Consider the following 622-nt stretch of genomic DNA (forward strand, 5'->3'; position numbering starts at 1 on the left):
ATGTTATAAAGATTTATAAATATAATACGGAATTGCTAGTTTAACTGAATTTAGACATTCCTAAGAATGAAAAAAATGTAAAATAAGACTGAAATTTGATTTTTTTTGTGTTCCACACAAACAATAAATGCTGTCTCTTATACACATCTAGATGTGTATAAGAGACAGCATCATTACTGTAACGAAATTCTGAGTTTTGGTGCATTTATTTCTCTGACCATTATGTCCTCTCTTCCTTGGTACTCAAACGCATTTTCAAGTGATTCTGTCCACGTTGCCAAGATTTTCTAACAGTTTGGGACTACTGAAAAGTGCTCCCATTTCGGACCTATTTTTATGAGTGTTTTTTACTTTAATTGACATGACTTAACAAATTGTCTGCGAACGTGAAACTGTGTACTCATGTTATAGTGAACGTAGAAAAATATACCAGTTTGCATTATGAGACATTTTTAAAACTGACAATGCTATTCAAACCCACTCACCCCACCCTTGAGTGGGTTGAGAATTTTGTGAAAAAAAAACCCTACCTACAGTAGTTTAGTTGAGAATGCACTTGAAATAACCCTTGGTGAAGAATTATAAAATGTCATCGAACCGGCCGCATACAGTTGTAGGAGTT

This window comes from Anneissia japonica, unplaced genomic scaffold (genome assembly GCF_011630105.1).
Source record: "Anneissia japonica isolate Jap-2015-1 unplaced genomic scaffold, ASM1163010v1 scaffold287754_len4335492_cov202, whole genome shotgun sequence".
Taxonomy (NCBI): Eukaryota; Metazoa; Echinodermata; class Crinoidea; order Comatulida; family Comatulidae; genus Anneissia; species Anneissia japonica.